Genomic DNA, 17,048 nt, shown 5'->3' with positions numbered 1-17,048 from the left:
GAATAATAATAATTATTATTATTTCTTAATTTCTAGTCTATTTCTTTCAAAGTTTCTATAACAGAAATAGCTGATCCTGTTTGAAGAGAATAGTGTACCAAACAGAACTCCTTCTGAAAGGGCATTTTTCAATTTTTCCAAAGTTTGGATGCCATTTGCAGTTGAGCAAAACATTTCCATCATGTTCCTTTACTGCCAGGATCAGAAAAATCACTATATAGAAGCACTATATAAAAATCACTATATAGTGATTTTGTCTAAAGGCTGCATTTTTCAATGCATTCCACATTGCAACCACTGTTGCTCACCAGTAACAAAGCCCAAAAATAATGACTTAGGGAAAACAAATTGTAAAATTTGTGACTTTCTGTAAAACCAGCAAGTTAAAAGATTAACAAATAAGTAGAGGCAATAAACAGAAATGACAGTTTAAGCATTCATTTGTTTCAATTAGTTAATGTGTGTAAATACTGTTAGTCTGGTGAATTGCCAAACAAAAATTTGCCTTGTCAGCTAATTCAGGAGTTGTATCCAAAATGGTTCCTCTGGGAAGTACGAGGGGGTAATCTTCCATTCTTTAGATTCACTGATCTCTTGGGCAAGTCAGGAGAAGAAGAGATGTGATCTGATAAATCATTCTTCCAGATGGTTTTCAGGAATTACTCTTTGCTGATAGTCTGAGATAAGTATTATGTTGGCCTAACAATTCAAGATAAGGCTGCTGACTTATGTGGGCTTTGCAAGTTGTCAGTTCTTAAAATTGTGCAGAAGGCTAGGGTTGGAATCAGGAAAAAATACATGTTTCTACAAAAAAAAAAAAAAAAAAAAAAAAATTAGTTCAGTGAGGTGCTGCCAAAATCTTCCAGGATATTGTCATTGACCTTTTAGAAGTTGCAAGTAAAATTTTCTTTCAAACTCAACCATGCTTTGACTTCACAATTAGATAAAAATGAACTAAACAAAGTCTTCTGTCTTGAAACACATTGGAATATCATTTGATCAGGTTTTCTGATAAGTCTAATGTTTTGGAAGAATGATCTATTCTGAACATCAAATTCTTTGGGGGAAGTGTTCATGTCTTATTTTTGTATTCTTCACAATAACCAGTATAGAGCCAGGTATTCTATAAGCAAGTACTGAGTATCAGATGATTTCAGTCAAATGACTATTGAATGTGTAATATGTAAGAATGCATTAAATACTATTGAATTCCAAAAGGAATAAGTCAAAAGTACTTACCCTTATGAATATTATAATCAAATGAATATTACAGAAGGGGAAGAAATACATGAGTCTTGAAGGTAGCAGAAAGTATAAAAAATCTGGAGGAAAAGTGTGGCTACCTAGGATTTATAATCGAAATTGTCTTATTTGGAAAACCAACCTCACAAATATGAAATTGTTAAATGAAAAAAATGTAAATGTAGTAGCAAAAAAAAAAAAGAACTACCTAAGTTATCTTCTAATTTTAAATAACCATAAAACTAAATTAGATTATCAAATGATATGTAATTAGTCAAATGAATATTATAGAAGGAGAAGAAAAACAATAAATTTTGAAACTAGCAGAGAGTATAAAAATTCTGGAAAAATGATGTGTATAACCTAGGATTCATAATTCAAATATAACACTAAGAAACAAGGCAAAATAAGTAAGTTAAGTTTAGGTCAAGAAGACCTGTAAATGACAAGTAGGGAAATCTGGCAAATGGAAGTAACTTAAATATTTTGATCATATATGGAAAAAAATCCAGAAAGATAGTCTTAATTAAATTTAATTTAATATGGAAAAAGGATTAAATATGTTCTCTGTGGTTAGATGACAGATGTAAGACTGGTACACAGAAATCATAAAAGTGATTTTGCTTAAAGGGAGAAACACATATGATTTTATTTAACTGAATATGGCATAGAGCAACTTAAAAGGTGCAAATTCCCTGTTATTGTTTGAAAGATTTTGTTTCTATTAGTCCCTTTGTAAGAAAAAAAATAATACATCAAACAAATTTTCTGAAAGATATTGTGATTCCAGACATTTAAAGGATGGATTGTAGGAAGTGAGAGACTTATCAGCCAATAGGCCAGTACTAGAGTTTAAGGTTAAGTGAGGTGGCCCAAAATACCACCCATGGTATCAGTATTGCTGCTCCTACCAACACGTAGGCACTCATGATGCTGTGTGTTGCATACACTGTATATTTTAATCCTTCCAAGATCTCCTAGAGTATACTCTTTTGCTCCTTATTTTACAGATGAACTGTGGAGTAATGGGAATGGGAAAGGTAAAGAGGCATTTTAAAGGACAATGAATGGAATGGTTAATGTCACAGGTATAAAGCAACGGACTGAGGTTGAGGTTATTTGATATGACTTGGATTATTCTCTCTGTGGGGCATTACAGCAACGTTCTACTAATCCATAGCAATGTGGCATTTATTGGGAGTCAGTGAGTACTAAATCTCAGATGTTATCATTTTTATCTAATAATTTCCATTTTTCTCAAGCTGCTTTACATCATCAAAAATATTAATAACTTAACTCTTGGTCACAAACTCTGGGTGGGGTCCTCACTGATAAAAGATGAACAGGGTCTGGGGATACAAGGCTGAAGGGAATGTAACCCTTTAGTGGAAATGATTGAAAAGGAAAAGTGCCCATCACCCTGTTCTTTTATTATGCATCATTTAGAGACTGCTTTACTTAGTTCTTTGTAATAAGTGAATACAAGAGAATTATACTATTTAAACCATTGGGGAAAATGCCAGATTCTTTTGCAGCATCATTATCTTGTTGCTGATGGTGATTTTTGGAAGAAAGAGGTAGGGGTATCATTTACAAGTACACTTTGATTCAAGCCATCTTTAGACTTTGATACCTGTTTTTGATTCTCCCTGAATTTTCCTCTGACTTCTTTACTGTGGAGAGAGCTTACTGAACACACAGCTAGATGCATTTCCCCGTGCAGAGTTTATCTCACTCTCTTCAGCAGCCATGGTTCTGCAGAGCCCTGACCACATTGCTTATTTCATATCCTCCTCTACATCCCTCATAAGCAAAAGATGGTCTCTTTTATCTCTTTCTCCTCACTGCTTCCCTTCCCCTAGCTCTCAGAGTTAGGACAATCACTCATGATTTGTTCAAATGAAAAACACAGAAGTGACAAAGATCCACATGTAACCAGATTAAACCATATAAGTGGTTAAGAAGGGGGAAGGATGGATTAATCACCTCTCGTCTACCTGAAGCTTATTGCTGTGGTTGGTATAACACGTCGCATTGAATTATCCTAAGTCATTTTCCTGCATGTCATGCTTGGCAGACTGTATTTGGCATGGAGTTTATATTCAACATATGTTCCTTGAATTAATTCAAATTATCACTGTCTTCTAAACATCTACTATAATTTAATGACATAAATTATTATTCCAATTCTGGAGTAGAAATGGGCAAACAGATGTGGGTCAGTGAAGCTAAGAAATGTTATTTAAAACAAGCATAAATCAAATCCCCTAAAATAAGTGGCAGCAAATTAAAAGTCAGTGAATAAAAACATAGCCAGACCACAGGTGGTCTGCTTGGCTCAAACTCTTTCTACAATGCTTTCAGATGAGGTGCAGGCTTCCCTTCTCTAGCCTCACCACACTCCATTGATTTACACCAGGCCTTTTGATGTGTTTATTTTAACTTCTTGGCCCCTTGAGGCATGTGTATTTTGTGAGTCTGCTACAACTTGCCTTGACACTATGAACATGATCGATGTGTTTTTATTTTTCTTCAAGTATTTCTATGAAATTTCTTTCCTTAAATTTTGTCTGACCAACTAAACTTTTGGAGATATGTTATATTCCAGAATCACAGCAATGCCCACATAGATACACGTACATAGGCACTTGCATAAATAATGAATATATTATATTTGCTTCCATAGTAGTATTAAAGAATGGCTATTTTGAATACATTATGTAGGAAAAATATTTATCAAACAGCATAGACCTGGGTTTTTTTCTTAAGTGACTCACTAGTTGTTTTGTCATTTTTATAAGCTTTAATGTGAGAATTGTACACATTTAATATACACATTTCGATGAGTTTGAACATATGCTTACATTCATAATGCCATCATCATATTTAAGATAAGGAATACATACTGTGTTTTTTGTTTGTTGCTTGTTTGGTTGCTTTTCCAGTTGTTTGGAGTCTTGGGGGTGGGTGTTGGCAAATGTGTTTTGGGTTTTTGTTTTGTTTTGTTTTTGTTTTTGTTTTTGTTTTGATAAGAACTCAATATAAGGGTTATCCTTTTGGACTGGAGTTGTGGCTCAGTGGTAAAGCACTTGCCTGGCATATGAAGTACTGGGTTCAATTCTCAGCACCACATACAGAGAAATAAAATAAAGGTCCATTAACAACTAAATATATATATATATATACATATATATGTAAATATATATCATTTTTAAAAAGAGTTATCCTTTTAACATATTTTAAAACATTCAATATTATATTGTTAAGTATATATACTGTATTGTACCGAAGACCTCAAGAATTTCTTCATCTCACACAATGGAAACATCATACTCAATGAAAAGCAATTTCCCAGTTCCCCCTGCTCCATTCTTTTGCTTGGCAACCACCATTCTCTTCTCTGCTTCTATGAATTTGACTATTTTTGATAATTCACCTACATGGAATCATGCATATTTGTCTTTCTATAACTGAATCATTTTATTTCCATAATGTCCTCTAGGTTTATCCATGTTGTTGCAAATAACAGGACATCTTTTTTAAAGTTCAGTAATAGTACATTGTTTGTATATACCAAACTTTCTTTATTCATCTGTCAATGGACATTTGGTTTATTTCTACCTTTTTTGCTATTATAAAATTGCTGCCATGAACAAGGGTGTGTAGGTATCTCTTAGACAACATACAAATGACCACCAGGCATATAAAAAAGTGCTTATCAGTAATTATCAGAAAAGTTAGATCAAAACATTGATGAGATATAACTACACATCTCTCAGATGTTGCTTGTGTTGATGGTGATGTGGAATAAAGGAAACCATCATATATGGTTGATAAGAATGTAAATAGGCATACCTACTACAGAAAACAGTATTTGATACCTCTAAAAACTAAAAATAGAGCTACCCCTGATCCAGCAATCTCATTTCTGGATATACTACTTCCTAATTATATAAATACTATAAATTTTTCGGTAAAAGTGGCCTCTGAACTGTTATGTCTAAATGAAGTAATAATACTTTCATTGCGGAATTAATGGCATTATGAAATAACCTACAGAATAGAAATGCAAATAATGGTAAAAAGAAATTGTGGAGTTCTAGGAAGCAAGTGTTATTTCTATGCAAATACCAGAATGCAAATAACGAAAATGTTTCCAGTAGATAATATTTAGAGGTGAAAAGATTTTTACCATGCTAAGAGTAAGGAGTTTGAACTACAGGTTAATTACTTATGATTAAAACAGGAGGTGAGCAGAGTATCAAAACTTCCTTAGAGTTTTCTCCAAAAATGAGGATGTGATGGGTTTGAATGATATTCAGTTTGCTCAGGAATAAAATAAATAAAAGTTATCACAATTTTTACAACAGAACTGAATTGATAATTCACAGTGTTCATTTTTTGGCCACAAAAACATGTTCCAAGAAGATGTTTGATCAATTATGAACATGAATTATTTCATGTTGGGGAAAACATTTACTTGCTATAACTTTTAGGGGGATAAATTTGTTGTTAAGTATTAACCTAGATTCCATAGCAGTATTCCAAAAATTAAAATGATTAAAGTCTGAAGAAAGATAAGGAAACAAAAAGAGCAGATCATGTACCTGGTATAAAACAATGTCTTTCTAGTGGTATTAATGGAAATAATAATCTCCAACAGTTCTTATTGAAAGTCCTTGGCAGAGAAATGCTCAATAAATCTTAGCTCCTATTGTATCATATGAGATATTATGCCAAGTAACTTACATGTATGAATTCAACTATTCCCCTCCATAGCTCTAAAATATGAATTTTATTACCCTCATTTCATAGATAAGAATACTTCTGTTCAACCTCACAAATCAGGATCTGAACCTAGGCTGGGGTTCTTAACCACTCATGAACTGAATCCAAATTATGACATACTGTCCTTTTTGGTCACCATTACGTGTAAGTTCATTTATATCATGTACTTGGAGGGCATTGTTTAAGATAGGAAAAAAAAAAAAACATTCATTGATAAAACATTTGTGTTATCCAGAAACTACATGTCCTTCCAATTAGAAATGATTCAAATTAGGTTTGATTTTGTTAGCACATCAATGAAATGATTTTTGCTGAACTTTGATAATTGTATACAGTGTATCTTTTTCAGTGTAGAATTCCACTTCACCAGGGGCAAAATTAAGGTGATTAAATGGTTGAGATTATTTCAAAAGTAAGTATTTTGTCTTTTGAGACATATGAAAGTAGTTGCAATTTTGTCCTCTCCTATCTAATTGTTTTTACTTTCAAAAAACAAAGTGTGCACACAAGAAATTTCTTGTTCAATGTTTGAACTCTCAAGTCAGTATTTTTAGCCTCGGCTTTTTTCTTCTGAAATTCAGGAATATATTTTCCAATATATATTCCTGATGATAATATGATCTATTGATAAATACTTAAGGTATCCCCTCATTTCCCTCTTGACTTCCTGTTGCTGTGAATTTCACATCATCATTATCTCACTCATCCGGGATTCAAACGTTAAAGTCACAATCTTTATAATCTGGCCACCCTATCTCCTTGACTGTCCTACCATCTTATTGAAATTTCACAATCCTTCATCAGCTGTGGTCTCTTTTTCTTTGGAATCTCCATCATATTTGTTTATCCCTCTCTTACAGTAGCATAAATGAGGAGTTAAGAGAATGAACTCCACAGGGGCCAGTACTGCCTGTTCATATCCTGAGCAAGATCATTTGTTTTTCAGGGTCTCGGTTTCTCATACCCAAAAAGAATAACCGATACTTCCTACTTCATAGGAAAGTTCTGAAAACTAAAGAAAATAATTCTTGTAAAATAGTACATTCTCAGCACTTCATAAGTTGTTAGCTTTTATTATTTACTATTAACAAATCTATTGCTATCATCATCATCCCTTGAAAATATGATATGGCTTACTGTGTGATATAAAAGGTCCTACCTTATCTAAGAACCTTGTCTTTGCTTCTTCTGCAAGTGCCCAGCTTCAGGAAAGAATAGCATGTAGTGTTGGATAAGTAAACATGACTGATCAGCTGTAATGGAGGGATCAATCCTAATAATAAATCTATGATAATCAAGTTATCTTTAGGTATTTTCTAAACAAAGTAGTTTTCATAAACAAAAGTGCAAACTAAATTCTTTGTAGGCATAGTTGTCTAATTCATTTGTCATTCCTACATGAGTTAGCACAGGCTGTTACATGTAGTTGGCCACAACATATAGTGTTGAGTGTAGCCAACCATGTCAGAATCCTGAAACAACATCATTCATAAAGCCATGATAATGAATTCATTTTGGACAATAACCTATATCTATATTAATTTTCTACTTGACCTTGGATCTTTTAATATAATAAACTGTTAACCTCCCCATGTTATCAATATTTGTTTTTATTTTCACTCCTTCATTCAACAAATTTATACTTAGCACAGATTGTGTGTTAGATGCTATTTCCTTTCCATCTAAAAATATTGTTGAGTCATTATCAAGATCCATGCTACTCAAACTTCCTGTAGCATTAGAATTCCTGGTGGTTTGTTCAAAATGTAGACTCAGTCTTTAAACCAGGCCTCCTGAACCACAGCTTATATTTTTAACAAGTTCCCTAGGTGTTTCAATACACTGTCAAGGGATGCTCTGGGCTCCATGTAAGAATTATTTGTGTATATAAAAATACAGATACCTCCAATCAAAGTGGAAAGCTAGTAATATTGAGCATCATGTCCAATTAAATAATTCTGTGATGACTTCAGAAGCTTTTTTGAACACGTATATGAGGTTTTGTAGAACTACCATTTACCATTACCACAGAATTTATTTTAATGATGTGACAGCTATAATTCTTAACCATAACCCACAGTGATGAAGAAATGAAGGTACTAAGGTTGTATGAGGTCCTTTGCTTTAGGTCCTCTTTGGATATATTCAAGGGAGATTACATCAACACATATTGTTTTGTCATAGAAATGCCTTTCATGAATTTTAATGGTGACAAATTCTATATGAAAGTGTAAAGGAAAAGGTATTTCCCAGAACCAGAGAGATTAAATTTTCCTTCATCTAAGAGGGTTAAATCAGAGTTGCATTCCTCTTAGGAGGCAACCATTTGTGTCATCTGAGATAATGTGTCAGGAAACAAAGAGTTTCATACCAAGGGATAGCTAAGAGCCCCAACTCATCAGTGAACCTTGTCAGAGGTAAAAGTAGGTAATATAAACAGTTCAAAGTGAAAGCCCAAGGGTCAAGAGAGAAGCTGAATCGCAGTTAAGGCCAAAGTAGATTAGAAATCAGGTGACATTCATATGGAGCCTGAGTCAAAAGTGGAAATGGACATCAGTCTGTGTGTCCAGTGAGGCCTGCACGTGGGACAGAAACAGAGCAAGGTGGAGAAGCACCAGGTGTCAAAGACAACTAAGGCAAGTTGGGTTTGCTGTACTGACCAAAAAAAATTCTAACTCAGGAAGCTGCTTGGGGCACCCCAGCTGGTACTACAGAAGTAGTTCTGGCTTCTGGGTCAGCCTGGGAGTTGCTAAGGCACATATGTTAATGACGAATGCAATGTAAAGTATGGTAATTAAACTTAATTGTAATAACTAATTGATCAGAGGAAGAAACAGTCTCCTATGCCTTCTCCATCTTTAATGGTGCTCTGTGATCTGCTCTTGACGAGCTTTTCAAGGCATATGGGTGCCCAATGATGACCATTTTTTGTATATTTAAAATTTATGATAGGAGAGTTTCCTCATTGTGTTTCTTATGTGGCATTTCCTGGATTAAGGGTCATGAAATAAAATCAGCAATAAATTAGGGAAAGCATAAAACACCATGGGTATGTGAAAATGGCCCAGGTCCAAAAAAAGCATACTAAAAAGCAGGCACTTTGCACTCCTTAAACCCTCCTAAGTTTTCAACACGTTTTTTCTTTTTTCTTTTTCTTTTTTTTTTTTTCTTTTTGCACTTCTTTAAGGAAAACCCTTGGATATACATCATGGCAAAGATTTTCTGTCCCCTGGGGTCTCCTGGTTTCCTTATTTATATGTTGATTTAAGAGCTGGTTGGAACAGGCTGACTACATGACAGGTAGAACACACTTTCAACAAACTTAACAGGACACCAACACTGCTACATTATACCCACGCTATGTTCAGATAGAAGTCTGTTACCCACGTGATCAGATGAAGAGTAAACAGCTTATAAAAATCTTTTCACAGACTCCATTTTCATGAAAGAACAAGCACGGAATTGTGTATCAGCATTCTGTGCTAGGAAGACAAACATTGCTATTTCTAAATTTACACCTTCAGATGAAGCAGTCTAGCCAATCTATTTACTGTGTCCAATACATACTTTTCTTCACCTCCTTGCCTTTTTTATGACTTTCTTTCCTTATCCAAATTCTCATTATTTGTCAAGGTCAATAATGCAAGTTCTGCTTCTCAGCAAAGCTTTCCTGAGCCCCTCCCACAACTGGAAGCTGACTCTACTTAGCCTCATTTACTAAACAAAGATATAGAAAGAAGCTCACCTACTATATTCACATCCATCATTTTGGGTGTGTGCAAATCTGACTTAGAACCAGTTTTACATGACCCTGGCAGAATTACTACTGCACTGTGAGGTAAGCTACCTTGTTCCTTCCAGCAGAAATATGAGGGAAGATTCACCTTCCCCTTCCATTTCTCCATATACCACTATCCATGGTCATACTTAGCACTAAATACTAAAATGGAGTAAGTGAACAAATGAATTCTAAATAATATGTGGACCGTATATCAAAAGGACAAATTAATCCTAAATAAACAAAGACTTAACACATAAATGTAGTTTGTACAAGTGCATTCCAGAAGAAATCTGTCATTCAGAACTTAACTCTACACTAAAGTTCCTGGTTCTGTCCCTGAATAAGCTACAAGGCAGAGATTCTCAAAACCAGTGCAACTGAGTGTCATCTGGGTTAAGGAGTTGGGTGTTTTCAAGAATGTCTTGGGTTCCAGATCACAGACTTACTCTAACAGAATCTCACAGGAGATGGGAGGGCATGGGGAGTCAGTTAGGTATCTTATCATGGACTAAATTATGCCATTCTGATCCATATGTAAAATCTGTTTCTTCCTGGATGGCTCCTAGACCTCTTTTGGTGATGGTGGTCACACCAAGCCTCTCATCCTTGGCTTCTGCATTAAACCAAGCACAAAAGAATCCATATTTCAATTCTAAGCAAAATGTCTGGAATTCACTCTGATAAGATCAACCTTGATTTGGTCAACAGATTGTTTCTCCCCAAACCAATTCTTAGACCAGTGATGGATGTAAGCTAATTACAAAAACGATTAGAAATATTAATATCATTTAAACTTATTCAGCTTGGAAATTCAGAACCATGTAGGAAAAGGAGGAGGAGAAATAGATGTAGGGAGGCCATTAGGAGATAGCTGCAGAATCTGATATTTTTCATACCAGAAGGCAAATTACTGGAGGGCAAGGATGTCTGCTCAATCATCCAGTCAAGAAATGACCTCAGGTTCTGTTTGTTTTTTGTTTGTTTATTTGTTTTTTGTTTTCAGTTTTGTGTGGTTATGACCAAAAGCTTATTTTGGCTTATAGTTTAAGAGGTTCTGTCCATGGTTGACTTCATAGCTCCAGGCCTGTGGCAGAAAATCATGGTGGAAGTGTGCTCCAGAGGAAGCAGCTCAGGGCATGACAGCTAGGAAACAAAGAGAGAGCTCCACCTATCAAAGACAAAATATAAACCCCAAAGGTAGACCCCCCAGTGACCTAGTTCCTCCAGTCACACTCTACCTGCATATAATTACCATCCAGTTAATCCATATCAGTGGATTAATCCACTAATTAGGTTACACTTCCCACAATCTGATCATTCCACCTCATATCGTTCTTGCATTGTCTTACACATGAGCTTTTGGGGGAACACCTCATATCTAAACCACAACAGATTCATTAATTATGAAATGATGAGGGAAATTATAAAATAATGATAAAACAATCAGCCCTAACTTCTTTACAATTATAAAATCTTTGAATAAAATCTATAATAGTGATTTTGAAAAACATAAAGCTATTTATGGTCATTATCTCACATATTTCTCAGTAAATATCTCCTAGGTAATGAAAACAATATTTGCCTCTTTTAGTAAATAAGGAAGCAGGTCTATATACAGTAAATTTTTCCCTAAGTTTATACCTACATTTGAGCCAGGATTAGAATCCCAGTCTCATTCGTAGTCTAATGATCTTTCCACCTTATCACTTGACTTTTCACATTGGAAAAATGCAGAATATAAAACCTCAATTCTATGATTGCATTTTTATATATAGCTGGTTTCTATATTGGTTAATGCAAAGCAGAATTTTAACTAGAATATAACTTCTCAAGAGCTTTGCATAATTTAAATTATCCATTTTCCATACACAAAGTGAACAGCCAATTTAGAAAATAGAATTTAAAACAGGATAATTTGTCTAAATACACACTCTATGTTTTAATCTCCATAAGTCTCATGACATGTAAAAGGAGTGCCAGAGAGTCATATGGGGCCCAGTAGATGTCATGCAGAACAAGAGCCTCATCACTCACAGAAGACCAAAGAAATCCAGGAGTGGCAGCAAGCAAATCATCTGGTAAAATGTCTTATATTTTCAACCTGACCTCTTACTTTAGTCTTTGATATCCAGCTACCTCCTCTGGCATCTGGTCCAGCAGGGCCACCTGAACTTTGTATTCCTATAGTGTTTGAAATTACTTCTGTTCTCTGGGAATTGCTGGCACTTACTCTGCATCCTTATTCTTTATGCTTCCCTCCTTTTTGCCACTCACATTTACCTCTCTCCAAGGATATAGAAACTACCTATCTCTTGGCCTCATGTTGCTATTACTAATCTGGAAATTCTACCTCCTGGATTTGATATCTGACTAGCCCCGTTACCTGGCAAAAGCTATTGTTGACTAAGTTTTAATTTGGAAAATGCAAATATGCTTCTTATTCTTTTTCTGGACACAACAGACAAGCCTGTGTAAAACTCCTGAGACAAAAACCAAAACCTAATCTGCATGCTGCAGTGCTTGCAAATATCTAGAGGTACGATTCTTGATGCTGTCTTCCTTCTTTATAAATCTTTACCAGTACTAGTTGCTCAGAAACAAAAATACACACTCAAAGGCCCAATCCTGTAGAAACACCTATGCTCATTCCCAGTGGAACTTTGTTATCTCATCTGTGATCCAGAATATTAATGCAGCAGCTGGAACGGGAGCTGTGCTTTTCATACAATGAAGGGAAGGAAACACTATAAAGAGGAATCCATTTACAGCTTTGTAACATGAGGGCTAATGTTAGATCTTGGACCCACTGTCATTCCCCTGCTATGGCTTGTCCTGTTATCAAAAGCATCCTGATGCTATACCGCCACCACTGTCAGAGAACAGTGCAGGCATTAGTCTGTGAATTTCAGTTGTTTCTTTCAACCAAGTCGTACGTGTTTCCAAATGTGAGAGTTAGAAGTTGGTAATCTTTTCCTTATTAATCAACCACAAAAAAACCAAGGTTATTATAGTCAATCAGAATCCCAGAGTGAGGGAGGTAGAGGAAAGTGAGTTAGAAAGGGGATAAAAAAGGGTAGGGAATTAATTGATATCTCATATTTACAAAACAGTCTATTTAAGCTTCCTTCATTCTAAAAGATGAACTTCATCTGATTCAAATCACAAAACAATGATTTGTGATAATGAGGATATTTGCAGAACTGAGAAATTGCTCCTTTTATCATACAGAATGTCCACCTATTCCACTGTAGAATCAATTAAAAGGAATTTGCCCACAAGAGAGATTCAAGAATAACTTTGGAAGGTTAGAAGTTTTACTGCCAGGAGTGCATCATTTTCAAGTTTAGGAAATCTGATAATTGTCATTACCAACTGTGTTTCTTCTTTAAAGATTCCAAATGGATAACTTTTTCACCTGAAAGTCGACACTGAAAGCAAGTCAATGGGTAATTTTTTTTGAAGTTATTGATTTATGGGAATTGACTGTCAATTGATTCTCAAGTCCCATGAAATAGAGACAGCTTCCTTCAAAATCAATGAGAAAGGGAAGAACCCTGACCATTGGCTCTGATCCCTGGTTGCTCTGCTTTCCACATCAGCAAGCAATTCCCAACCTTGAGGCATTGCAGTATCATCTGGGGACTCATTTAGGAATATATATGCCAGAACACCTCCTAGGAGTGAGCCTGATTGAATAAGCCTAGGGAGATTTTGAGAATCTATGTTTTAAGGAGTTCAAATATAATTCTGATACACACCAAAGTTGGAGAAGGCCCCTTCATCATCCATTTCCCTTAAGTGGACAACTCATAAAGTATGCCTTTGTTAAGTTGATTTCCCTTGTAAATGAGTGTTTTCTTACAATAATAATAAAACAGTGATTGAAGATTACAAGCCACGGAACAACGCTAGGTGTTAGATACAAATTCTATCCCCAGCCAAACTCTACTATTAATCAAAGAGTAGTGAGAAACTGGAAGAACACAAAGAGGAGCAAAGTACTAAACAGAACTTGGAAAAAGCAGCACAAATATTGAATCACATTGGCCACACCCTTCAAGTCCTTAGTCCAAAACTTAGGAGAAATATTATTCATTGATGCTAGCTTTGCATTATACCACTGAAATATAGAAGTACCAAGTAAGCCAATTCCAGCATTCCAGCCAATTCTGGCAAGGGGGAAAAGTCTATTTATTTTACTTCAATCATTCTGAGGGTGTCTTTTTATGTGACTAAAATTGTTGATATTGAATGAATCTAGAGGAGTTGGTGCTTTTAATCATTGTCATGATTACCTGTAATGAAATCTATTGTATCTGCTTTTCTGTGGTAACATTACATAGGTTCATCTGTACCCTAGATGTGCCCTTGTAAATAACGTTCTAGGGTGAAATGCATGTGTTTCAGATCATCAGGGAAGACAGTTTTTGTTTTTATAGTCTTGGATTTTAAATATTTATCCACCCTGTGTTGGCTGATATAAAGTTCAAGTTATCATTCAAATAATTGTTGGATGTGTGCTGATGAAATAGGTCCATCTGGGCTCTTTGGTGTGTAAAGAGGTTATGTTTCTAGAATACCTTCAGTGGAATAGGATAGTTCCTAGATGACATGTGACCTCTTGAGTGGGAAGAGATTTCCAGGGGATTAAAATATGTTATAACAGCTGCTTTCAAATATTTTATGATGTACTCCGGCACTGCTGGGTCAATATGATAAGGATGAATTTACTTTCGAGTCAGCCTCTGAGTAGAACATGGTTTTATCAGCTCTGATCAAACTAAATCTTCACGTAATAATCTCTGCCAAAACACATGGCTTTATTTATAACCAAATGGCTTATCAAATGATAAATACTTTCCATGCAACATGTGTGTAGCTTATTTTTGTGAGAAAAAATTAACATATATGTTCATATTGTAGTATTTACTGTGATTCATGAATGTTATCTGAGTAATTACGAGAGAATAGAAATCAAAAGTTATTGGTGATGCTGACAATGGTGAAGACAATTTTATTTGATGTTGAATCCTCCTGCAATTCCTTATAAACCTTTCACTTTCCACAGCAAAATAATAGAAATGTGCCCTTTTGGTTTAAAAACCACTGCAGCTCTCTTATTTCACTTAATCATATTTCCACATGTCCTGCTTAGAAGCCTTAGTCTATGGCTGCTCCTTTTAACTCCTAGTATTGACTCAGTGTCACATCACCATTGTCCTTCATATTACAAGATCATAAATAACTCTCTTGTTGAATTTTTTTAAAGAGTAACTTTCCTGTTACTTTCCAAATTATTTTTCTTAAAGTCAACTCTGGCTCTATAAAGCTTTCATAGCAAATTCAATACTGATCTTTTGAAGGTGAGAATTATCTGTTGCTACATATAACATTTTTGGAAACTACAGTAGTTTAAAACAATATACACTTGTGATGTCATCCAATTTACATGAGCCAGAAATCTGAGAGCATCATACCTGAGTGACTCTGGCTCAGGAGCTCTGCTGTGGTTAGAGTGCATACCTCCAAAGTTTAAAAGCTGGAAATTTAATCCCCAAAGGATTAAGGGGAGGTGGGCCTTTGGAATATGATTAGGATCAAATGGGTCTCAAGAATGGGTCCCCATCATGATGGCATGATGGTTTCATAAGAAGAAGAGAGATGCAAGCTAACGTGCTTGTTCTATATTACTGTGTGATGTCATTTACTGTGTTAGGATGTAGCAAGAGGGGGCTGGGCATATAACTCAGTTGGTAAAGTGCTTGCTTCATGTGCACAAGACCTTGGGTTCAAACCCCAGCACCAGCACCAAAAAAAAAAAGGATGTAGCAGGAAGGCTGTTACCAATGCCAATATCATACTCTTAAACTTCCCAGCCTCCATAACTGTGAGCTAAAGAAACCTCTATTCCTTATAAATTACCCCAGGTTGTGGCATTCAGTTATAGCAACAGATTGTCTCTTATGACTTTTTAATCAAGGTGTGAACTGGAGCTGCCTCATCCGATGGCTTGATAAGGACACAAGGACTCACTTCCAGTATGGTTTACTCACATGGATGGCAGCTTGCTGCTGTTGTCAGAAGAAGGCCTCGTCCCTCACAAGATAACCTTCCTATAGGGCTTCTTAAGTGTTCTCCTGCCAGTGTCTTGCTTAGAGCATATGATGGAAGGGAGTACAAGTTTAGTATAAGAGTCACACGCCATACATCTTCATTTCAGCAATATCCTATTTGTTACATAGGTCCACCCTTCTCAATATGAGAGGGGAGTAAACAAAGCTGTGAGTATCAGAGAGTGAGAGTCATCGGCGGTAATCTTGGAGACCAGCCACCGCGAGGCTTGCTAATTCAATGTGTCTCCTCTTCCTTCTGTTTTGGTAATGAACCTAGAAGTCTAGGTTTTGATTAGAGAATGTTTCAATGGCACTAAATTGTATTTACAAACAACAAAGTAGTATCTTCAGCAGAAGCATGAGCATATAAAGGCTTTTCTATGGTCGGTTGACTTCCATGCTCACCCCAGGCACAGAACAGGAGGACAGATTCTCCCTGGATGTTACCTTTGGCTTGGTGTCCTCTCCCTGAGCAATTTGCTTTTCTCTTTCTTTTAGAAAGAAAGATATTAGGTTCTACTAAAAATAGAAGTAATAACAATCTACCTTAGGTTTTCAATGTTAATTTCATGAATAGGCAGATTAGAAACTGTTACTCTCTTTCTGTAGATTGACTGTATGTTATTACTAAAATGCCTTAACTTCTGAAAGGAAAGGAAAATATCAGACTAACTTAAATGCATGTCATTTGAATGAGAGACTAAACAGTACAGTGAATGCTATGGGTGTTCAAATAACATGTGCTTTGAATAATGAATCATGGTTTAGTTTGTGTCCATAAGGAGAAGGAAAAATCAGTAAGAAAAGAGAGAAAGACTGACAGGAGAAAAAAAAAGATGCAATATTTCACAAAAGAAAATACCAAATAGTCAGTAAACATATGAAAAATATCCATATTTGTCGGCAAAGAAATTAAAATCAAAATCAAAATGTGAGACCACTGCACATATGAAAATGATTGAAATGAAAAATCGAGAACATCAAATTTTGGCAAGGATGTGGAGCAACTGGACTCTCATACCTGATGGTGGGAGTATAAAATAGAAAAAAATGCTAAACATATTCAGGCCTAGAACTTTCCAATACCATTTCCAGGATAGGCCCCACTGAGACCCTTGCTTTGT

This window comes from Sciurus carolinensis, chromosome 7 (genome assembly GCF_902686445.1).
Source record: "Sciurus carolinensis chromosome 7, mSciCar1.2, whole genome shotgun sequence".
NCBI lineage: Eukaryota > Metazoa > Chordata > Mammalia > Rodentia > Sciuridae > Sciurus > Sciurus carolinensis.
Note: the sequence above shows the minus strand (reverse complement) of the source record.